General features: G+C 38.1%; 1 protein-coding gene across 4 annotated transcripts in view; it reads left to right on the top strand.

The window, feature by feature from the left end:
* Positions 1-24,830, top strand: part of ZC3H12B (zinc finger CCCH-type containing 12B) — a 167,098-nt gene that overhangs the window by 49,354 nt on the left and 92,914 nt on the right. For all 4 annotated transcript variants that reach the window (XM_084869504.1, XM_084869502.1, XM_084869503.1 and 1 more), the window contains one exon: positions 21,156-21,322. The gene's annotated coding sequence lies outside the window, so the exon portion shown is untranslated. The remainder of the gene's footprint in view (positions 1-21,155; positions 21,323-24,830) is intronic.

Genomic DNA, 24,830 nt, shown 5'->3' with positions numbered 1-24,830 from the left:
CAAACAAAGCCCAAAGTGAGTAGAATAAGGGAAATAAATATCACAGCAGAAATTAAAAAAATGAAGTCTAAAAAAGCAATACAATAATCAATGAAACCAGTGGCTGGTTCTTTGAAAATATAAGTAAGGTTAACAAACCTTTAACCTGAGTACTCTAGAGAAAAAGGGAAGGCCTGAAGAAATAAAATCATAAAGGAAATAGAAATAACAACTGACATCATAGAAATACAAAGGATAATAAAAAAATACTATGAATAAATATAGACCAAACAAGTTGGACAACCTGAGTGAAATGGACAAATTCCTAGAAACATACAGTTTTCCAAAACTCATTCAGGAAAAATCAGAAAACTTGAATAGACAAATAACAACTAATGACATTGAAGCATTAAGAAAGAAAGAGGGCCGAAACCGGTTTGGCTCAGTGGTAGAGCGTCGGTCTGCGGACTGAAAGGTCCCGGGTTCTATTCCGGTCAAGGGCATGTACGTTGGTTGCGGGCACATCCCCTGTAGGGGGTGTGCAAGAGGCAGCTGGTTGATGTTTCTCAACGTTTTTAGCTCTCTATCTCTCTCCTTTCCTCTCTGTAAAAAATCAATAAAATATATTTTTAAAAAAAGAAAGAAAGAAAGAAAGAAAGAAAGAAAGAAAGAAGGGGGGAAAAACAAAACAAACAAACAAACAAAAAACAAGCTCCCAGCAAACAAATTCTTGAACCAGATGGCTTCACAGGTAAATTATATAGCATATTCTAGGAAGAACTAGAACCTGTCCTCCTCAAATTATTCCATAAAAGCCAAGCGGAAGGAGCAATTCTAAGCTCTTTATATGAGGCCAGCATAATTCGAATTCCAAAACCAAACAAAGAAAGAAAATTTTAGGCCAAAATCACTGATGAACATAGATACATAAGTTCTCAACAAAATATTGGCAAATTGGACACAGCAATACATTAAAAAGATCCTATACCATGATCAAGTGGGATATATTCTGGGTTAGTACAATAATTTGCAAATCAATAAGTGTCATACATCACATAAACCTTATCAAGGATAGCAATCATATGATCAAATAAATAGCTGTAGCAAAAGCATTTGACAGAATTCAACACCCATTTCTGATAAAAACTCTCAGCAAACTGGGATAAGAAGGATCATACCTCAGCATACTAAAGGCCATATATGACAATCCTACAGCCAATATCATTCTCAATGGGAGAAAACTACTAACATTTCCCTTAGAACCCCAATAAGAGCATGACACTCTTATTCAACATAGTACTGGAAGTATTTGCCACAGCAATCAGACAAGAAAAAGAAATAAAAGGCATTGAAATTATGTTATCATAGATGCAAAAAGTCAATAAGCTCAGTTAAGGTAAAGATTGACCTTGACAGGGAAGATACTGGCCTACAATGTGACTGCCCACCATAGATGCTTTAGTTAAAGTTTCATTTCAGGCCATTCTTTGTGGTTACTTTAGGTCTTTGAGTTTGCTAGACTGTCATGCAGGCCTTCCCTGAGCTTATCAGTTAGCATGTAGCTCCTTTCATCCACATTATTCTGTCTTCTTTTCTTCACTTTTCAGGGTCTTCTTGTGTTTGTTATACATATAATAGACAAGGTTTTTAGTTGTACTGGGCAGGAAAAATAGTAAAAAGTGCATATTCTCTATCAAGTCATTCAGGGAAAAAATTCTACTTTATTTTTTAAATTTAATTTTATTGTTTAAAGTATTACACATAGTAGTACATATATCTCCTATTGACCTTCCTCCACTATTATAGATGTCCCATATCCCCTCCTTTGTCCACCTCCACCCAGCCCTCGCCCTGGCCTTCACTACATTCTTGTTTGTGTCCATAGGCTATACATCTATGTTCTTTGGCTAATCACTGGATAAATGAAGGTGAAAAGTGCTACTTTAATAGCCCAGTTTAAGGCAATATACAGTGGAATCTAGGTTTTAAAACTTAGTTCATTCAGGAAGGCTGTTTGAGAAGTGATTTGTTGGAAAATGGAATCATTTTCCCATTCGAAATAATGTAAATTTAATTAATTCATTCCAGACTTCCGAATGATTCCTTTTAGCCTTTATTATATATAGTATATGTTTAATGGACTGTTTAATATATAAGCAAACATGTCTTTTCTTAAATTTATTAAACCACCCCCTGCTAACCTTATACAAGTCACTTTCAGCACTCATTCTATCTGCGTCTTTTAGGAATTCAACATGCAGCATCTTTGCTTTTTCACATATCACTGCCTCTGAAATGCCTTCATTGGATTACTGTTTTTCATTTATCCAATTAAAGAGATTTATCTACCTCTTCCATTGCCTGTAATCATTGTCTCATTAACATATTTAGCAACATTAGCACTCTTGATGGCCTCTTTATGTTTTAAAATTGTGCTAATCATCCATTTTATCAGCAACAAAACAAAACAAAAAACAAACAAATAAACCTACAAACATATTCACAGCACAATTTCCTAAAATAGTTAACCAGGATATGTTTAACAATAAACTGACTGGCATTCTCTCCTTGTGGCCTGAGAGACTCATTTTGTCAGCATGAAAGTATTGTCAAGTCCAGAACTCAAGTTTTGTTCAAAGACCGAAATTTTATTTTCTGTAAACAACATGGGTAAGAACTGAATTGTGCAAGATGGGAGGCATTAGAGAACTGAGGTTAGACTGTAATTGAATAAAACAATATTATATTACTAATTCAATTATTTCCACTTAAAGATTATGCCAAATGTAGCAAATTTTAAAAAAGTATGCTTCTTATTAATATATATTAAAGGGATATGTAGAAGTATTTATTAACATAAATAAAACAAATAAGTTTTCTATTAAAATTTTCAAATACAGCTGAAACCGGTTTGGCTCAGTGGATAGAGCGTCGGTCTGCGGACTGGAAGGTCCCAGGTTCGATTCTGGTCAAGGGCATGTACATTGGTTGCGGGCACATCCCTGGTAGGGGGCGTGCAGGAGGCAGCTGGTCGATGTTTCTCTCTCATTGATGTTTCTAGCTCTCTATCCCTCTTCTTTCCTCTCTGTAAAAAATCAATAAAATATATATTTTTTAATTTTCAAATACAAATGTCTTACTATTCTATCTAATAAAAGAGCAATATGCAAATTAACCATCATTCTGCTACACCCAGAAGCCACACCCACCAGCCAATCAGAGCAAGCATGCAAATTAACTCTACCTAAGATGGCTATAGCCACAAAGAGCAGGAGGGAGGCTTGGGTTTCCCTGGCAATGGAGGAAGCCAAGCTTTCCACACACCCTAGTGGGCCCAGGCCTTCACTCAAGGGTACAAAGTTTCAATTAAAGAAGGTAAATAAATTCCAACAAAAATGGTAGCAGTCACGGAGCTGGAAGAGCAGGAGGCTAGGGTTGCCCCAGGCAATGGATGAAGCCAAGCTTTCCACACACTCTGGCAGGCCAAGGCCTCCAGTCCAGGCTACAAAGTTTCAATTATAGACGGTAAATAAATGCCAACAGAAATGGCTGCTGCCACAGAGCGAGCAGGAGGCTTGGCTGCGCACCAGGCTACAAAGTTTTAATTGTAGAAAATAAATAAATTTCAGATTCCAGGGCCTCCACTTGGGTTGTCAAGGGGCGTGGATGGCCTGAAAACCACCACAGGCCCCTTTCCCAGGTCACTCGATGCCCCAGGGGAACCCCCACCCTGATCCAGGATACCCTTCAGGGCAAACCAGCTGGCCCCCATCCATGCACCAGGCCTCTATCCTATCTAATAAAAGAGTAATATACAGATTGACCATCACTCCAACACACAAGATGGCTTCCCCCATGTGGTCAAAGATCCTGCCCCCATGTGGACCACCACAAGATGGCCACCACAAGATGGCCAGTAGTAAAGGGCAGTTGGAAGGAACAAGGCCTGCAAGGGAGGGCAGTTGTGGGTAATCAAGCCTGCAGGGGAGGTCAGATAGGAGTGACCAGGCTGGCAGAGGAGGGGAGTTGGGGGTGACTGGGCCTACAGGGAAGGGCAGTTGGAGGGACCCAGGCCTGCAGTGCAGAGCAGTTGGGGGGGGGGGGTGAGGCCTGCAGAGGAGGGAAGTTGGGAGCAAACAGGCTGGCAGGGGAGCAGTTAGGCATCAATCAGGCTGGCAGGGGAATGGTTAGGGGGTGATAAGGCTGGCAGGCAGAAGTGGTTAGGGCCAATCAGGAAGGCAGGCAGGTGAGAAGTTGGGTGCCAGCAGTCCTGGATTGTGAGAGGTGTCCCTCTAGGGGTCCCAGATTGGAGAGGGTGCAGGATGGGCTGAGGGACACCCCCCGCCATGCACCGGGCCTCTAGTACCTGTATAAGAGACAAACAAGTACTTTCTATTTGTTTTAAATTTAGAGATACTAATATTTACTTCTATATTAAAGCAGCTTTTAGGCTTTGTGGTGAAAGAGTTAGCATTGTGAATATAAGGGATAATTTAGTAATATTACAATGTCACTTATATGTGGTGATACTTCCTTATGTTTAAACTTTGCTGTTTCTTTTTTAAAATTTTATTGTTGACAGTACTACACATGTTTCCATTTTCTCCCTTTTTGGCTCCCTGCACCCAAACCCTGGCCCACCCCACACTAACCCTATTTTATTGTCTTTGTACATGGGTTATGCATATATTGATCTTTTGTATTATTTCTTTGGTCTCTATGTCATTTATCTCCACTCTGATCTTTATTATTTCCTTCCTTCTGCTCACCCTGGGCTTTTCTTGTTGCTCTCATTCTAACTCTTTGAGTTGTAGGGTTGGATAATTTACTAGTATTACCATTTATTTTGTTTGTTTGTTTGTTTTGTTTTTTGAGGTAGGCCTGTAGAGCTATGAACTTCCCTCTCAAGACTGCTTTTGCTGTGTCCCACAGATTTTGAATTATTGTGTTTTCATTGTTGTGTATTGCCATGATGCCTTTTATTACTTTTTAAAATCTCTTTGGTAACATTATCATTGTTTAATAGCTTGCTATTCAGCTTCCAAGTGTTTGAATTTTTTTGATTGTTTTTATTGTAGTTGATTTCTAATGTTATAACATTTTGATGTGATCAGAGAAAATGCTTGATAGGATTTCAATCTTCTTGAATATGTAAACACTTTACCTGTGTCCCAATATGTGGACTATCTTTGAAAAATGACCCCTGTACACTTGAGAAAAATGTATATTCGGTGGTTTTGGGCTAGAATGTTCTGAAGATGTCAATTAATTCCATTCCATCTAGTAAGTTATTTAAGATTGATGTTTCTTTGATGAGTCTTTGCTTAGAGGATTTGTCAGTGGTTTTAGTGGGGTATTAAAGTCTCCTACTATGATTGTATTGCTGTCAGTCTCTTTCTTGCAATCTTCCAGAAGTTTTTTTTTTTTAATTTAAAAAATATATATATTTTATTGATTTTGTGCAGAGAAGAAGGGAGAGAGATAGAGTTAGAAACATCGATGAGAGAGAATCTTCGATCTGCTGCCTCTTGCACACCCCTTACTGGGGATATGCCCGCAACCAAGGTACATGCCCTTGACCGGAATCGAACCCAGGACCCTTCAGTCCCCAAGCCGACGATCTATCCACTGAGCCAAACCGGTTTCGGCCAGAAGGTGTTTTTTTTTTTTTTTTTTTTTTTTTTTTTTATGTATTTGGATGCTCATGTATTGGGTGCATATATGTTTACCAGTTATATTTTCATGTTGAAATGCTCCCTTTAGTACTATTAAGTGGTCTTCCTTATCCTTTGTTATGGCCTTCACTTTGAGGTCTAATTTGTCAGATATAAGTATTGCTACTCATCTCAGATATCTTTTTCCATCCCTTCACCATCAGTCTGTGTGAGTCCTTTGTTCTGAGGTTGGTTTCCTGTAGACAGCAGATATATAGGTCATGTTTTCTTATCTACTTAACTAACATATGTCTTTTGATTGGGGCATTTAACCCATTTACATTCAAAATTATTATTAATAGGTACTTGTTTGTCACTATTTTTATTCTTTACCCCTGTGTTCCTTCTTCACTTCCTATTTCTTCTTTATACAACAGACCCTTTAGCATTTCTTGCAATGCTGGTTTTGTGGTAATAAACTCCCTTTGTCTTTTTTTGTCTGTGAAGCTCCTGATTTCACCTTCAGTTTTGATTGATAGCTTTGCTGGGTACAGTATTCCTGGATTCAGACCCTTTCTATTCATGACTTTGTATATTTCATTCCATTCCCTTCTGGCCTTATGAGTTTCTGTTAAGAAATCAGTCGCCACTCTGATGAGGGATTCTTTGTAGGTAACTTTATGTCTCTCTTTGGCCGCTTTTAATATTCTTACTTTGTCTTTGGCATTTGCCAATTTAATTATGATGGGTCTTGGTATCGGTATTTCGGTTATATGTCCTGATAAGGAAGACCTTTAACTTGCTTGTGAAACCTTTTTTAAAAATCTTGTGATTGTATGTATTTGTTATTTGCTATTGCTAGGTCAGTGGTCGGCAAACTCATTAGTCAACAGAGTGGCAAACCACAGCTCATGAGCTACATGTGGTTCGCGAGTTGCAGTTTGTTGACCACTGTGCAAGGCTATGTTTATTCTAATTTACTTTTTCTTTTTTCTGTCCAAAGTATTGTGAAGATTAGATGTCTGGAATGCTAGTGAAGACTGATACACTTTCTTAAACCTCTTCACTACCTTCTGTATTCTAGAAGGATTTCACTTTGAAGGAGACATAGTTAACAGTCAGCAATTGTGCTTCTTCTTATCCCTTTACAAAAAAGTACCCTAAATAGCTAACTTGCAAGGTACTACTGCTTCTTTTAAGGATTATGAGCTTCATAGGTGGCACTTGAAGAGATAATGACCACCTAGCTCCTTAATCTTGGGCACACCAAAAGGTATATAGGTAAGCAGCAGCTCCTCCAAGTCATATATTCACATTTGCACCATTATTTGAATAATTTTATCTGTTACTTCAAAACATTGATTTCTATCCTGCTTGCCTATGAGATGGCAGTCAAATCAAGGAAATTGCTGCTACTAATTAATAAAGATAAGAAAATCTTGGAAGGTCAGGAAAATACTTTCTTCCCTGATGAACTTATAAGCTATTTAACATATTTGTGGAGCATCTACTATGTGTGAAACTTAGCAGAGAAGACCTAGGTGAATAAGACTCATCTTGTCCTCAAGAAGCTTAGTTTAACAGAATGAATGCTATTGAGAACATTCTTCTTAGTCTCCTTCTAGACTTCAGAGACACATTATGAGCCTTTTTCTGGCTACTCACAAATGTTCTATTATTGTATCTTTAAGTCACTAAAATGGTAGAATCAAATGGAGATGCGCATAAACAAGGCTTACCATTTCATAGTGATACCTGTGGCAACAAGGATCTAAAACCTACAACATACCCTGTTTCCCCAAAAATAAGACAGTGTCTTATATTAATTTTTGCTCCCAAAGATGCGCTAGATCTTATTTTCAGGGGATGTCTTATTTTTCCATGCGCTAGGTCTTATTTTCGGAGGATGTCTTATTTTCGGGGAAACACGGTATTTACTGGTATGGCCAGCTCAGATGCCAATGCCTCATGAGACACCTCAGCATATACCAAAAATGTATGCATACTATAATAGCTGATAGCTCAATTTTGAAAATGAAATGTATTTTAATAAACATTGCATTTATAATTATTCAAAGTATGTGTATACATTTTGGGAGGAAATCCCTATATTTCCTCATAGATACCAGCTTGAGCAGTAACCCAAATATTCTGATAATATATACATGTGGTATTAACTCCAGAATAGTATCTCACTCTTAAACTTGTTTTACATCTAATAGAAGGTCATAGGTGTTTTTGCACAAATCTATATGCCATTTTATTAAAATTTATATATGTCTAAATGAACTGTGAAATATATTCTCTAATGGTTTTAGATTAAATACTATTGCCAGTTTTTCCTTCCTTGACTTTTAATAGATTTTGTTCACTGATTCAATGTCCTACTTATAAAGTGACAAAATTTTTCAAGGCGTTCTTTTTTCCCCCCCATTTTTCTTTTTTTGTTTTGGTCCTATCCAGCAGTTTCTTTATTTTTTCCTCTTTTTTAATTTCTTTATTGATTAAGGCATCTAGTAATAATTAATGTCGTTTTTAAACATTCGTTTAAAATCTTGCTTGGCGTTGACTTGTATTGACATAACCTTCAAACACGTGGTATCTACAGAACGTGTGAAGTGCAATTAACAAGTTTTGCTTGAAAAAGTTTGTGTTTGGTTTGGTTTTTGTTGCAAAACTAGGGCTAAGAAGATGGCGGATGAAGAGCATATTCGGCACTGCATGCTTTACGAGTTCCAATTAGGAAGAAAAGCAAGTGAGGCTGCAAAAAACATCTGTAGTGCTCTTGGTCAAGATGCAGTTAGCGCCAGAAAATGCCAGCGTTGGTTTGAGAAATTTCGCGAGGGAAATTTTTCGTTAGATGACAAGAGTGGTCGAGGCCGTGTGTCCAATTTTGATCAAGAAGCTCTTCAAGCTCTTTTGGTGCAAAATCCTCAAATTACCCAACAAGAGCTTGCGACAACTTTAAATTGTTCACAAAAAACAATTTCCAATCAATTGCGTGCACTTGGCAAAGTCCAAAAGTTTGGAAAATGGGTTCCTCATGAGTTGACCGACAACAACCGTAATCAAAGAGTCACAATTTGCAGTTCGCTCCTCTCTCGTCAAAACCGTTTGCCGTTTTTAGAGCAAATTGTTACCGGAGATGAAGAATGGGTGCTGTATGTTAATTTGAAAAGGCGGCCTCAATGGTTGGACAAAAATGAGGCTCCGCAGCCCACGCCAAAACCTGACTTGCATGCGAAAAAAGTGATGTTGTGTGTTTGGTGGAATTTTAAAGGAATTCTTCATTATGAACTTTTACCATCTAACCAAACCATTACAAGTGCAGTGTATAGTGCCCAATTGGAAAGGTTAGCCCAAGCTTTAAGAGAAAAAGAACCCGCGTTGATTAATCGGAAGGGCGTAATTCTTCACCACGATAACGCACGACCGCATACTGCAAGAATCACTGCTGAAAAACTGCGCCAGTTGGAATGGGAAGTTCTCCCTCAACCTGCATATTCTCCTGATATTGCCCCTTCCGATTACCATTTGTTTCGTTCTTTGCAAAACTTCCTTCTTGGAAAAAAATTTAATAATGAAGAATGCCTCAAAAATGCATTGACCGAATTTTTTGCATCAAAATCACAAGAATTTTACAACAGAGGGATTAAAATGCTTCCTGAGCGTTGGGCACAAGTAGTAGAAAACAACGGCAACTATATTGTTGATTAAAATTTGCTGTATTGTTTAAATAAATTCGATTTAAAAAAAGTATTAGAAAACGGCATTAATTATTACTAGACCTAATATTACATATGTGTCCTTATCCCCCCACCCCATTCCCCTCACTCGTGCCCTCACTGCTCTGTTGTCTGTGTCCATTGGTTAGGTTTATAAGCATGCATATAAGTCCTTCGGTTGATCTCTCCCCCTTACCCCGAAACTCCCCTACCTTCCCTCTAAGGTTTGATGGTCTGATTGTTGTTTCTCTGTCTCTGGATTTGTTTTTGTTCATCCGTTTATGTTGTTCATTATATCCCATAAATAAGGGAGATCATGTGATATTTGTCTTTCTCTGACTAGCTGATTTCACTTAGCATAATGCTCTCCAGTTCCATCCATGCTGTTGCAAATGGTAAGAACTACTTTTTCACTGCAGTGTAGTATTCCATTGGACGGATGTACCACAGTTTTTCAATCCACTCATCTGCTGATGGGCACTTAGGCTGTTGCAAAATCTTAGCTAAGGTGAATTGTGCTGCTGTGAACATAGGGGCGTATATGGCCTTTCTAATTGGTGTTTCTAGTTTCTTGAGATATATTCCTAGAAGTGGGATCAGTGGGTCAAATGGGAGTTCCATTTTTAGTTTTTTGAGGAGAATCCATACTTTTCTCCACAGTGGCTGCATCTGCATCGCAACTAGTATAGAAGAAACAACAAGAGAGTCTAGGCTGGTAAGTCAGATAAAAAGTGTCCTTGGAAACAGGTTCAGAGGTTATCCAGGAACATGGTGCCACTGTTCATTGCTCACTGATTGCAAGTCTCTAGGGGCAAATTTGAATTTAGGAGATGCATGCAAGTGGGAGAAAAAGAGAGCAAAGGAAATGGGCCGCTCCTTGTGGCCTGGGTCCTTAGTCTTGAGGCTTTTATCTTTCTTGCAGGCTGAAATCTTAGGGAGAGTATCTGGGGTGGGTTTTAGCAGAATATTCATTAATTTTCTATGTGTGCTCCTAAAGGTTCCTGGTCTTCATTGATTGGTCAGTGTCAGGACAGGGGGTGGTTATTTGTTACTAGAGGCCCTGTGCACAAAATTCGTGCATGGGGGCTGGAGGGGGGAGGTTGTCCCTCAGCCCAGCCTGCATCCTCTCCAATCTGGGACCTCTAGAGGGATGTCCAACTGCCCATTTAGGCCTGATCCCGGGTCTAAATGGGCAGACGGACATCCCTCTCACAATCCAGGACTGCTGGCTCCCAACTGCTCGCCTGCCTGCCTTCCTGACTGCCCCTAACTGCTTCTGCCTGCTAGCCTGGTCAGCCCCTAACCACTCCCATGCCAGCCTGATTTATGAGTTTGCCGACCACTGACCTAGGCTTTAGTCTCAGAAAAAAAAAAATGTAAGTGAATAAATTTAGGCAGTATTGTATGAGGGATGAGCACAATGGATTCTGGAGCCAGACTACCTGGGTGGAAAATCCTCACTCTACCACTTACTAGCCTGAGTACCTTGAAATAATAAACAACCTCCTTATGCCTCATTTATCTCACATGTAAAATGGGGATGATAATTTTATCTAGCTCATATTGAGACAGGTCAATTTGCTGCCTTTATGGTTTCCCATCTTATGTTTAAGTCCTTGATCCATTTTGAGTTTATTTTTATGTATAGTGTAAGTTTGTGTGCTAGTTTCATTTTTTTGCATGTATCTGTCAAATTTTCCCAACACCCATTTATTGAAGAGACTGTCTTGACTCCATTGTATGTTTAAACCTCCTTTGTTGAATATTAATTGAACATAGTGACTTGGGTCGATTTCTTATTCTCTGTTCTATTCCATTGATTGATATGTCTGTTTTTGTTTTGAGAACAGTGGCTTTGTAATACAGCTTGATATCTGGTATTCAGATCCCACTTACAGTGGTGCCTCACACAACGAACTTAATTCGTTCCAGGAGCAAGTTTGTTATGCGAAAAGTTCGTTATGTGAAACGCGTTTTCCCATAACAATACATGTTAAAAAAATAATTCGTTCTGTAGCATAAAATATGCTAAGATGACATAAAAAAGATAAATTTTTTGTTATTATTTTTATTTAGATACATTTAAAAACATAATTTTTTAAAAAAAAAACACACATTTTTTAAATTTTAAGACAGACTAAGTAGAGTCTACCGAATCTTGCACATCTTCATCCATTTTCTGCTTTTTGGCCGATGGTTTCATGAAAAACCTGTCCAAAGTCATTTGTTTTTCTCTTTTCTCCAACATCTGCCGGAAATAACGGACAAGTGTATCGGAGTAAAGATCGTTGATCCTGTTTGCTTCAGCTGAATCCGGATAGTGGGCATTGGTAAACTCCTGAACTGCTTTCCATTTGACCAGGATGTTCTTGATGTCAGCAGTTGGGATTGGTTGATTGTTTGATTGTTGCTCCTCGTTATCCGATATGCAATACATCGGCAGCAATCGTGGAAGCTCGGGCGAAGCAGTCGTGGAAGCTCGGGCAAAGCGGTCGTGGAAGCTCGGGCGACTTCGTTGTGTGAAACGAAGTTCGTTGTATGAATCATGAAATGAAGTTCGTTGTGTGCAGCGTTCGCTGTGCGAGGCGTTCTTTATGCGAGGCACCACTGTACTTTGTTGTTTGTTTGTTTTTTTATCAGGATTGCTGCAGCTATTCGGGATCTTTTTTTTATTCCAGATGAAATATGTCTGTGAAATATGCCATTGGTATTTTAATGAGGAGTGCATTGAATATATAGATTGCTTTTGGTAGTATGGACATTTTGATGATGTTGATTCTGCCAATTCATGAATACGAATGTTCTTCCATCTGTTTATGTCTTCCTCTATCTCTTTTTTCAGTGCCCTGTAGTTTTCCATGTATAGGTATTTTACCTCCTTGGTTAAGTTTATTCCTAGGTATCTTAATTTTTTTAGTGTGATGGTAAATGGGATTGCTATTTTAGTATCTCTTTCTGTCAGTTCACTATTGGTGCATAAAAATGCCATAGATTTCTTGGCATTAATTTTGTATCCTGCTACATTGCCAAATTCATTTACTAAGTCTAATAATTTTTTTATGGAGTCTCTACAGTTTTCTATGTACAGTATCATGTCATCTGCGAATGGGACAGTTTTACTTCTTCTTTTCCTATTTGGATGTCTTTTATTTCTTCTATGATCATAATGGCTACTACTTCCAGTACTATGTCGAACAGGAGTGGTGAGAGTGGGCATTCTTGTTTTGTTCCTGTTCTTAATGGAAATGGTTTTAATTTTTTCCCATTGAGTATGATGTTAGCTGTAGGTTTGTCAAATATGGCTTTTATAATCTTGAGGTATGATACTTCTTTTCCCACCTTGCTGAGAGTTTTTAATCAAGAAAGGATGTTGGATTTTGTCAAATGATTTTTCTTTGTCAATTAGTATGACTGTGTGATTTTTATCTCTCAATTTGTTTGAGATGTATTACATTTATTAATTTGTGGATGTACCATCCTTGCATCCCCAGGATGAATCCTACTTGGTCATGGTGTATGATCTTTCTTATGTACTACTGGATCCAATTTGCTAGAATTTTGTTGAGGATTTTGGCACCTATGTTCATGAGGGATATTGGCATGTAATTCTCTTTCATTGTGTTGTCTTTAAATGGTTTTGGTATTAGGGTGATGTTGTTTTCATAGAATTAGCTTGGAAGTGTTCCTTCCTCTTGGATTTTTTGTGATAGTCTGAGAAGGATAGGTTTTAGTTCTTCCTTGAATGTTTGGTAAAACTCCCCTATGAAGCCATCTAACCCCCGGCTTTTGTTTCCTGGAAGCTTTTTGATGACTGCTTCAATTTCTTCCATAATTATTGGCCAATTGAGATTTTTAAAATCTTTCTGATTGAGTTTTGGAAGGTTATTTTTTTCAGGAATATGTACATTTCTTCCAAGTTGTCTAGTTTGTTAGAATAGAGTTGGTCATAGTATTTTTTAACAATCCTTTGTATTTCGGTGGGGTCTGTTGTTATTTCGCCTTTCACTTCTGATTTTATTTGGGTCCTCTCTCTTTGCTTTTTGGTGAGCCTGGCTAGAGGTTCATCAATCTTGTTTATCCTTTCAAAGAACCAGCTCTTGGTTTCATTGATCTTTGGTATTGTTTTTGTTTGTTTCTGTTTTTGGTCTCTAATATCATTCATTTCTGCTTTGATCTTTATTATTTCTTTCTTTCTACTCACCCTGGGCTTTTCTTGTTGCTCTCTTACTAATTCTTTGAGATGTAGAGTTTTATAATTTACCACCTTTTTTTTCTTCTTCTTCTTTTTTTTCTTCTTTTTTTTTTTACGTAGGCCTGTAGAGCTATAAACTTCCCTCTCAGGACTGCTTTCATTGTGTCCCATAGATTTTGGATTGTTGAGTTTTAATGTCATTAGTTTCCAGGATGTTTTCAATTTCTTTTTCTTTTTATGTTGTTAGTAATCCAATCACTGTTTAATAGCATGCTATTCAGCTTCCAAGTGTTTGAATTTTTTGGTTGTTTTTATTGTAGTTTACTTCTAATATTATGCTATTGTGGTCTGAAAAAATGCTTGATATGATTTCAGTCTTCTTGAATTTGGGAAGACTGCTTGTGACTCATTATGTGGTCTATTTTTTAAAATGTCCCATGTGCGCGTGAAAAGAACATATATTCCGTGGCTTTGGGGTAAAATGTTCTGATGATGTCAATGAAGTCCATCTGATCTAGTGAGTCATTTAGGATGGCTCCTTCTTTCCTGATTTTTTTGTGTAGATAATTTATCCAGTAATGTCAGTGGTATATTTAAGTCCCATACTATGATTGTATTGTTGTCGCTCTCTACCTTTATATCTTCCAGGAGTTTTTCTTTTTTTTTTTTTTATGTATTTGGGTGCTCCTGCATTGAGTGCATAATATGTTTATCAGGGTTATATCCTATTGTTGTATCAATCCCTTTAGTTTTATGAAGTGGCCTTTCTTATCTCTTGTTATGGCCTTCACTTTGAGGTTTATTTTGCCAGATATAAGTATTGCTTTTTAAAAAAAAATTTCCATTTGCCTGAAAGATATTGTTCCATCCCTTCACTTTCAGTCTGTGTGAGTCCCTCGTTCTGAGGTGGGTCTCTTGTAGATAGCATATATATGGGTCATGTTATTTTTATCCATTCACTCATTTGATGTCTTTTGATTGGAGTATTTAGTCTGTTTACGTTTAAAGTTATTATTGAAAGGTACTTGCCTGTAGCTATTTTTATTTTTTGTGCCTGTGTTCTTTCTCACCTTTTTATTTCTTCTTTTTACACTAGTCCCTTTAGCAGTCAGTCTTGCTTGCACTCGTGCATCCGCGCCTCCAGACCCCTGCCTGCCTGCGGCTTCCTCTCCAAGTGTCTGTGTGCCTTTCTCTCTACCTGAAAGTCCAGTACCTCGCCCCCGCCCCCTCATATGAGCCTGGGTCAATGGGATTTAGCTTAGAACTAGGGTTTAGTGCAGTCAGAACTGAGGTTCAGTGCAGTTGGGGGCTTCCTTCCCTCTCCCACCAGAGTACTCCAGCCAGGCACACAGCCACCCTTTCTCTCTGAGTGCACATCTCCATACCTCAGTCCTTTGCAGCTCCTCTGATTCTCCATGTGCTTTTCTCTTTCTTTCTAGTGGTAGAATTTCCACTCAGCCATCTTTCCTGTGGTTCTGAGTGATGTCCCTTCAGTCTTTTAGTTGTAGTTTTAAAATTGTTGTGCAAGGCAGCAGTTTAGGTGTTTACCTTTGCCGTCATCTTGGTTTCTCCTCTCATAGTGGGGAACTTTAATACTCCATTGACATCATTGGATAAATTCTCTAGAGAAATAAATCAAGAAAGAAACAGCAGTCTTAAATTACTCACTGGATCTGATGACTTAACTGACATCTTCAGAATATTTCACTCCAAAGCTACAAAATGTACATTCTTCTCAAGTCCACATGGGACATTTTCAAAGATAGACACATATTGGGACAGAGACAAACTCTCTTCAAATTCAAGAATATTGAAATCATATAAAGCATCTTCTCAGATAACAATAGCATAATATTAGAAATAAACAACAAAAACAATAAAAAATTCAAACACTTGGAGGATAAATAGCATGTTATTAAATCATGATTAGGTTGCCAAAGAGATCAACGAAGAAATAAAAAACATCCTGGAAACAAATAACAATGGAAACAACACAGTCCAAAATCTATGGACACAGTGAAAGCACTCCTGCCAGGGAATTTGATAGCTCTACAGGCCTAAAAACAAAAAACAAACAAAAAAAAAAACTGGTAATAAATTATCTAACTCTACAAGTTAAATAATTAGAAAGAGAGCAACAGGAAAAGCTCAGAGTGAGCAGAAGGAAGGAATAATAAAGATAAAAACAGAAATAAATGACATAGAGACCAAAAACAAAACAAAAGATCAATAAAACCAAGAGCTGGTTCTTTAAAAGGATAAACAATATTGATGAACCTCTAGCTAGGATCACCAGAAGCAAAGAGAGGGCCCAAATAAACAAACTCAGAAATTAAAGAGGTGAAATAATAATAGACTCCACAGAAATACTAAGAAATGTAAAAAAAAAAAAAATACTATGAACAACTCTATTCCAACAAACTGGACAACCTAGAAGAAATGGAAATATTCAATCATCCAAAACTCCATCTGGAAGAATAAAAATCTGAATAGGCAAATAACTATGGTGGAAATTGAAGCAGTAATAAAAATTTTTAAAATCTAGGAAGAAAAAAAAAGAAAAAAAAAAAGAAGAAGAAGAAGCCCTCGGCTGGACTGCTTCACAAAGGAGTTTTAACATTCAAAAAAGAATTAAAAACCTACACTCCGCAGACTTTTCCAAAAAATTCAAGAAAGGCCGAAACTGGTTTGGCTCAGTGGATAGAGTGTCGGCATGCGGACTGAAGGGTCCCAGGTTCGATTCCGGTCAAGGGCATGTATCTTGGTTGCGGGCACATCCCCAGTAGGGGTGTGCAGGAGGCAGCTGATCGATGTTTCTCTCTCATTGATGTTTCTAACTCTCTATCTCTCTCCCTTCCTCTCTGGAAAAAAAAAAAAATTCAAGAAGGCACACTTCCAAACTCTATGAAGCCAGCATTACCCTAGTCACAAAACCAGATAAAGACACTACAAAGAAAGAGAATTACAGGCCAATATCTCTGATTAACATAGATGCTAAAATCCTCAACAAAAATTCTAGCAAATTAAATCCAACATTACATTAGAAAGATCCTACATCATGACCAAGTGGGATATATTCTGAGGATGCAAGACTGGTTCAATATCCACAAATCAATAAACCTTATACTTCACATAAACAAGTTGAGATCAAAATTAACATAATCATATCAATTGATGCAGAAAAAGCATTTGACAAAATCCAATAACATTTCTTGATTAAAAACTCTCAGCAAATTTGGAATAGATGGACCATACCTTAACACAATAAAAGCCTATATGACAAACCTACAACAAACATCATACTCAATAGGTAAAAACTAAAACTATTCCCTCTGACAACAAGAATAAGACAGGCATGTTCACTTTCACCACTCCTGTTTGAAATAGAATGGGAAGCATAGCATAGCGATCAGACAAGAAGAAGAAATAAAAGGCATCCAAATTGGAAAAGAAGTAAAACTGTCATTATTTGCAGATGACATGATATTGTATATAGTAAACCCTAAAGCCTCTATCAAAAAACCACTAGACAATAAATGAATTGGGTAACGTAGAAGGATACAAAGTTAATACCCAGAAATCTATGGCATTTTTATATACCAATAGTGAACTCACAGAAAGAGAAACTTAAAAAAAAAATCCCATTTACCACTGCAACAAAAAAAATTAAGATACCTAGGAATCAATTTAACTAAGGAGGTAAAAGACCTATACTCGAAAAACTATAAGACATTGAAAAAAGAGATAGAGGAAGTCATAAACAAATGGAAGAATATACCATGTTCATTGATTAGTAGAATCAACATCATTCAAATGTCAAAACTACCCAAAACAATCTATAGCTTCAATGCACTCCCCATTAAAATACCAGTGGCATATTTCACAGACCTAGAACAAACTCTTCAAAAATTCATATGGAATTTAAAAACACCCCGAATAACAGCAGCAATCTTGAGAAAGAAGAACAAAGTTGGAGGGATCACAATACTGGATATTAAGCAATTTTACAAAGCTACTGTCCTCAAAATTCCCTGGTACTAGCACAGGAACAGACATATAGACCAATGGAACAGAACAGAGAACCCAGAAATTAAACTAAGCCATTATGCTCAATTAGTATTTGACAGAGGAGGCAAGAGCATACAATGGAGTCAAGACAGTCTCTTCAAAAAGTGGTGTTGGGAAATCTGGACAGACACGTGCAAAAAAAATAATGAAACTATACCACCACCTTATACCATACACAAAATCATTTCAAAATGTATGAAGTACTTAAATGTAAGACAGAAAATCATTAAAAAAATCTTAGAAGAATCCATAGGCAGCAATATAGCAGACATATGGCATAGCAATATCTTTAACAATACACCTCCTAAGGCAATGGATACTAAAGAGAAAATAAACATTTGGTACTACATAAACATAAACAGCTTCTGTATAGCAAAAGAAACGATCAACAAAACAACAAGAGAGCCAACTGCATGGGAGAATATATTTGCCAATGTTATTTCCAATAAGGGTTTCATCTCCAAAATTTGTAGGGAACTCATACAACTTAATAAAAGGGAGATAAACAACCCAACCAAAAAATGGGTAAAGGGCCTAAATAGACACTTTTTGAAAGAAGACATACAGAAGGCCAAGAAACATATGAAAACATGCTCAAAGTCACTAATTATCCATGGGATGCAAATCCAAACAACAATGAGGTACCATCTCACGCTGTCAGAATGGCTATCATCAACAAATCAACAAATGACAAGTGCTGGAGAGGATGTGGGGAAAAGGGAATACTCTTGCACTGCTGCTGGGAATGCAGACTGGTGCAGCTACTGTGGAAAACAGTATGGTGTTTCCTCAAACAATTAAAAATGGAACTTCCACCCTGACCCGTTTGGCTCAGTGTATAGAGCATCAGCCTGGGGATTGAAGGGTCCAGGGTTCAATTCAGGTCAAGGGCATGTACCTTGGTTGTGGGCACATCCCCAGTAGGGGGTTTGCAGGAGGCAGCTGATCGTTCTTTCTCTCTCATCAATGTTTCTAACTCTCTATCTCTTTCCCTTCTTTTCTGTAAAAAATCAAATATATATATATATATATATATATATATATATATATATATATATATAGGGTCGGCAGCTAATCAATTGCGGGTTTCACACATATATGGCTTCAGTTGAATTTTTAGGTTTGCAGACGTAGTACAAATGTAAAACACATTTTGTTATTTGATAGTTGGCTATTCAGCTGTTAATCAGTAAAAAAAGTTTTTTGATCTGTTTTGTAGTTTTCGTTTGGCGTTCGTTGAAAAATGGAAAATCAAAAGGAACATTTTCGTCATATTTTGCTTTTTTATTTCCGCAAAGGGAAAACGCATCGCAAGCTCATAAAAAGTTATGTGCTGTTTATGGTGACGAAGCCTTAAAAGAACGGCAGTGTCAAAATTGGTTTGCCAAATTTCGTTCTGGTGATTTTTCACTCAAAGATGAAAAACGCTCTGGTCGTCCAGTTGAAGTTGATGACGCCCTAATCAAAGCAATAATCAATTCAGACTGTCACAGTACAACACGTGAGATTGCAGAGAAGCTTCATGTATCACATACATGCATTGAAAATCACTTAAAACAACTTGGCTATGTTCAAAAACTCGATACATGGGTTTCTCACGAACTGAAAGAATCACAGTTAACGCAACGCATTAGCAGCTGCGATTTGCTAAAGAAACGTAATGAAAATGATCCATTTTTAAAACGACTGATAACTGGCGATGAAAAATGGGTTGTTTACAACAATATCAAGCGGAAAAGATCGTGGAGCAGGCCAGGTGAACCAACTCAAACAACATCAAAAGCTGATATTCATCAAAAGAAGGTTTTGTTATCAGTTTGGTGGGATTACAAAGGAATTGTCTACTTTGAACTCTTACCACCCAACCGAACGATCAATTCTGATGTCTACATTGAACAACTAACAAAATTAAACAATGCAGTTGAAGAAAAGCGGCCCGAATTGACAAATCGAAAAGGTGTTGTATTCCATCATGACAATGCAAGGCCACACACATCTTTGGTCACTCGGCAAAAATTAATGGAGCTTGGTTGGGATGTTTTGCCACATCCACCATATAGTCCTGACCTTGCACCATCTGATTACTTTTTGTTTTGATCTTTACAAAACTCCTTGAATGGTAAAAATTTCAATAATGATGATGATGTCAAATCGTACCTGATTCAGTTTTTTGCTAATAAAAACCAGAAGTTTTTTGAACGTGGGATTATGATGCTGCCTGAAAGATGGCAAAAGGTCATTGATCAAAATGGGCAATACATTACAGAATAAAGTTATTTAGTTCCATGAAAAAAATTGTCTTTGATTTTCATATATATATATATATATATATATATATATATATATATATATGTTTTTTAAATAAAAATGAAACTTCCATTTGACCCAGTCATCCCACATCCAGGAATATATATCAAGAAAACAAAAACACCAGTCAGAAAGGATATATGCACCTCTATGTTCATAGCATCAAACAGACCATCCAACCTCAGTGGAAAGGCGGGAGCTGTGGGGGAGGGGGGAGTAAGAGATCAACCAAAGGACTTGTAACATCCATATATGCGTACCCCATGGACACAGACAGTTGGGGGTTGGGGGTGAGGTTAAGGGCATGTGCTGGAGATAGGAGCAGCCGGAGAAAGGTCAATGGGCTTGAAATGATACTTATTTAATATTTTAAACAATAAAGAATTAAAAAAAAAACTCCACAAAACTTTGTTAGGCCATATTTTACTCCTGGACCATGATTGAATGATCTAACTCTTTGATGGCAAACATGTTTTGAACCATTTCAAAATAGAAAACAGTAATTGGTTATCAGTTAATGATTTAGCATTTTAAAATTTCCTGAAAGATCATTCATTAATTTATCTTGGAGTAATTTAGAAGGAAATGGCTAAAATGTTCAAAGCTATTCTTATCTAAGTGTTCTCCTTTCTGTCAACTTTGTAAGCTGCATGTGTGACTTTTTAGTTAATTGGACCATGAAGGAACCAAAGGATAGAAAATTATCTTGCAGATGAAATTTAATACACTTCAAGTCATTAGGAGATTAATATTTATTCTGAATTGTGGTCCTTGAAGTCTATATATTATTTTGTCTTGCATAGAAAATCAACAATAAGGAATAGTCATAACTAATCTCTAAATTTTACTTAGGATCTATCTGGAAACATCCTGCTACTTAATGAAAATCTAGATAAAGTGGTTCTTAAATTCGCTGTTCATGTGTGTTTTTCTTTTTTTTTTTTAAATGTGCATATGTGCTTGTGCACATATGAATGTGTACATAATTCAACTACTGTTCTTTTAGACTGAATCATTTATATAGTTACAACATAAGTTCTCTTAGGCCTGTGGAAGATGCTGAGTGTCAGTATATAGATTTGCAAAATTATTGAAATGAACTATCAACCTTTGGGATCAAAATATCTTGCTGCCCTGACTACAGTACTGAAGTTTAAATGGGTAAAAGGTATTTCAGAGGAATATTTGCCTTTGGCTCATGCAACTCTGTTGTAATTTCCCTTTCTCCAGATTCTGGATTCTTGGACATTTCTGCCTCAACAACTGAGAATAAAATCCATGATGTGATGGATAAGCTACAGAAGAAAGAAATACAGATGTGGACCACAGGCCTTCAAAAAATATTGAGTTTGCTGAGGAGCTGTGCCAGAAGTTGGAAATATCTAAGTTGTTAAGAAGTGAGTACTTTGGTAGTTATTTTTTAAATATATGTTTTTATTGACTTTAGAGAGAGGGATAGTGTGAGAGAAACACCCATTGGCTGTCTCACACATATCCCAACCAGGAATTGAACTGCAACCTAGGTATGTGCCCAGACTAGGACTCCAACTGGCAACCTTTCAGTGCACAGGAGATCACTCAATTGAGCCACACTGGCCAGGGCCTGGTGGTAATTGGTATTAAGGAGTCTGTGTGTGCATCAGAGAATCAGAGAGACTTCAGTGAGAAGACTATCATTATCTTTGTAATATAAAAAGCTGAGGCTACTTTTATAAGAAAATTAAGCTTTCAGAAAAATTGAGCTGTCAAAGCAATTGTGAAAATATGGAGTACACAGCTAATATTACCTTATTTTTTTCTTTTACTTTATTGTTGAGAGTACTACAGATGTTCCTCATTTCCCCCCATTGCCCTATTCCACCTGTTTCTGCCCCACCAGGCCTTCACCACACTGTTTTCTGTATACATGGGTTATGCATATATGCATGTAAGTTCTTTGGTTAATCTCCCCCCTCTTCCCCCTCTCCCCGCGCGCGCGCGCGCGCACACACACACACACACACACACACACCCTTCTTTCTGCGATCCACCAGCCTATACCATGTTTCCATGCCTCTGGACCTATTTTGTTCATCAGCTTATTTTTTTCATTAGATTCCACATATGAGAGAGATCAAGTGATACATGTCTTTCCCTGACTGGCTTATTTCACTTAGCATAATACTCTCCAGGTCTGTCCAATGCTGCATCAAAAAGTTAGACATCCTTCTTTTTTATACCTCCTCCTTTTTTATAACTACACTAAAGGCCTACTGCATCAATTCCTGCATAGTAGGATCTTGCCAAGTTGAGCCAATGGGGGACCAGCTAGCCCCACCCCCTATCAGAGTAGAGGGGGCAATTGGGGGTGGGGCCATCTGGGGGGAGGGTCATGGGCAGTTGGCTGGCCAGCCTTACACCCAATGGGAGGGTGCCAATTGGTGACCGGACAATCAGGGAGAGGGGTTTTGGGAGGTTGGGGAGGGGGCTATATTTTCTAATTTTTAATGCAAAAATAATAATGTAAACATTAAAAGAGTTTTATTTTGGCCCTCTTAAATTGATATCACTTCTAGTTAAATCTTTCCATTTCTGTAAGTACTTGCCAGCAAAGGCTTCCTATTTATTGTATATCAGCAGGAATATTAATGGGGGTTGGGAACTGGGAGTTTCTACCCTTGTAGGTATGATTTCTCATATTAATTTTATTTTGGGATCTGCAGAGCCTGAATAAAATTTCTAGGACTATTATGTAGTGGATTGAGGTGTGTTGGTTATGAGTTGAGGTCCATAGGAATGTCACCTCCTAAGTCATCTCCACCATCTTAAGGTAACCACCCTTTATGTGTGTGGCCTTGAATAAGTCAATTTTTAAATTATAGTTGAGTTGGAATTCTCTAAGGCGCCCTTGGGTGTCATGAGGGATACCCCCTGACACCTCCCGAAAGATTCTTAGTAAGGTAAGATATAGGACTCTCTTTCACGGCCTGCGTAGAAAGAGTTCCAATTCAGGGTTCAGGTTCTGGAGAAGGGCTGCACACAAATGAAAAGAGACTTGAAGAAATTCAATTTGGCGATTTGGGGGGCCAGGCAGTAGTCCAACTCTAGTGGGAGAACTACTACTGCTCTGGCCCTGCCATCCCCTTTTATTGAGGCTTTGGGGAACACATCTTAAGCAACATAAACAGAAATTTACATGTAGCCCTTAGGCAGGAAATAACAGAAACTTTCACAGACAAGGTAGATTCTGCTTCAGCTAACAAAATCTCAACTAAAGGTTAGGGCAATTAAGGTTTTTGACCAGCCTTCCTGGCTTCCTGTCAATATCTCTTTTTCAGTGAAACTGATTTGGTTTCCAGCAGTAAGAATACCCAAAAATCAAGCTGGAGGGAGGAAATGTCTCTTATCTTTGGAAATGAAAGACTTCAGGCTCTTATTAATTCAGCAAAAACATTTTTTTCAGACTCTCAGGAAGCAATTCCAGTTGAAAAACCAACATTAAAAACCAGCCAGCTATTTTTTTTCTCTCTTGTCCTATGATCTTAACCTTAATCTTTACCCTGCGTTCTCTCAACTCTTAACCTTTACCTTCACCTTAAGGATTAAAAAACAAAACAAAACACAGCTCAAGTAAAATCTCCGGGACACAACAAAAGCAGTCCTGATAATGAAGTTCATAGCACTACAGGCCTACCTCAAACAAACAAGAAAAAATAATAATAAACTATTTGACAAACATGCTCCCAGGACCAAACTGGAATTACAACTAAAATACAAAAACAACAACAACAAAAAAAAGCACCCTGAATAGTCAACTGTAGACTAGCTGGAGAGAACTATGATAATCAAGGACAGAAAGTGGAGATAACACAGTGACTGGCAGGAATGGTGGAGGTGTGAAAGGGCTGGCTGGTTCCCACAGAGATATCTGGCCAGTTCTGGAGAGATATCTTAGCTGTGGTGGGCTGCCAGTGAAAACTCTTCAATCTAATCCCCAAGCTAAGCCCCCCAGCAGAGAGCACTAGAACTGAGAAATATGTCCACATAACATCTGGCTATGAAGAACAGCAGGGTTGCTATCTGCCAGGGAGAGACACCTGGAGATGCAGGCTCCCTCTTAAAGGGCCAACACAATATTTAGAATGCAGCCACTCAACATGGGTTCTGGCAGAGGTAGGGCAGAGTGGACTGGAGCTGTATAAATATAAGCCAGTGTTGGGTACTCTAGGGTTAGAGCTCGGGAAGTAGGCACCCCAGTTTCCTGTGCTGAGTCATTCCCTCATAATGTGGAGGTCATCTTTCTCAGGCAAACTTTTGCTATCCAGGTGATTTTTTACTGGGGTGGGGCGAGGAGGGGAGACAGTTGACCCACACTATTGGAAAATTCCTTGCCCTATCCTGTAGAGTTTCTGAGGCCCATGCATTAAAAGATTGGGAATAACAGTTAGCCTCCAGGCAGAAGCAATTGCCCCATCCTGTTAGAAAACCTCTCACTCCACCTGTGGATGATTGCCTGGAGGCTACTCCAGACTGAATCCAATCATTCTGCACACAGAGGCTGGAGGCTTTGAGTCTTTGTGTAATCTAGTTAGGCAGAAGCAACAGTTTATAGTTTCTATAGACACTATAGACACCATCATAGACTGCTTAGGGAGGCAAAAGCCAGCGGGACCCCAAGTGCCTGCAGGTGACATCTGCAGTACCAGTTCTGTGGGGGAAGGGAGTACAGCTCAGAACAGGGACAATCAAGGTGAGAGACTAAAGGCAGACCCAGCCACTGGGCTAAGGTATCCCAAACTACTGAACTACTGGGGAATTCAACCTTTCAAATCTCAATTAGATTGCCCAGACCCAGAAAAGGGACAGTGACTCATATTCACCTGCACTAGGTAAGGTCACAGGATGCCCAGAATAGACACAACAAAG

The sequence above is a fragment of the Pipistrellus hanaki genome (genome assembly GCF_964339955.1).
Source record: "Pipistrellus hanaki genome assembly, chromosome: X".
Lineage (NCBI taxonomy): Eukaryota > Metazoa > Chordata > Mammalia > Chiroptera > Vespertilionidae > Pipistrellus > Pipistrellus hanaki.
The sequence above is the reverse complement of the archived record's forward strand: the minus strand, read 5'-3'. Positions and strand labels throughout refer to the sequence as shown.